This window comes from Rhagoletis pomonella, unplaced genomic scaffold (assembly GCF_013731165.1).
Source record: "Rhagoletis pomonella isolate Grant_MI unplaced genomic scaffold, Rhpom_1.0 Rhpom_scaffold_00007, whole genome shotgun sequence".
Taxonomy (NCBI): domain Eukaryota; kingdom Metazoa; phylum Arthropoda; class Insecta; order Diptera; family Tephritidae; genus Rhagoletis; species Rhagoletis pomonella.
The window spans coordinates 47,870,386-47,871,318 of record NW_023458561.1 but is presented as its reverse complement, the minus strand read 5'-3'; positions in this window follow the sequence as shown (position 1 = coordinate 47,871,318).

Genomic DNA, 933 nt, shown 5'->3' with positions numbered 1-933 from the left:
CGTTTCATGCATTGCCGCAACTGATAAAATTCGACCAAATCTCAACTTTTGGGGCATATGCGGCAAAACAACAACCGTTTGTTTGCGGCAACGTTTTATAATCAGGCAATATCTAAAAATAATTTTTCACCATCGAATAAACAGTGAGTTAGGTATTTGCTAATTATTTTTATTTGCATTAAGCTTACGTATAAACGTAGTATTATTTGAGTAAAAAATGCATAAAAAAATCGTTCTTTCAAATGCATTAAAAATTGTTTAGAAATTACCCAACAGATATTGTGGTGAACGTTCGAAAATGATCTTCGATATTCAATATGAGCGTCGAGTAAATGAGCTCAATTACTTCAATGCTGTCATAACCCAAAAATAAAACAAAAACTCGAGAAAAACAGCTTTAAAGTTTTGAATTTAAATACACACTTACTTAGATCTTTTTTTATGCGGTATAGGCGTTCCTTAGAGAGCCGCATAAAAATAAAAAATCCGATTAAAATAGTTCTTTACGTTCACACAAAAACAGGGGATGCGTTCCACTATTTTCAAAAACCGCATAAATTCAGATATTCCATGTAAAAGAATCCAAAAAACTGCATAAAAAATCCACTTCAACACTTATTATTCCATGTAAGACTGAAGATTAATTACATAAATAAAATTTTATGTGTACATATTTTAAACAAACACAAAAGAAAAATTTCACAAAAAATACATGAATTATGTGAGAGTACAAAGACAAATTAATTATCAGGAGCATTGTCTCTTACACACTGAAAAAATGTAATAACAACTCTCAAAAAAGCAAAATCGCTATAGCGATAAAATGGTTTTAAAAACCACATAAATTTACATCCGCATAAATAAGAACCGTATAAAAAAGACCCTAAGTGCTCATTTACACACGGCGATTTTTGTTGCCGCAACTCGACGTTT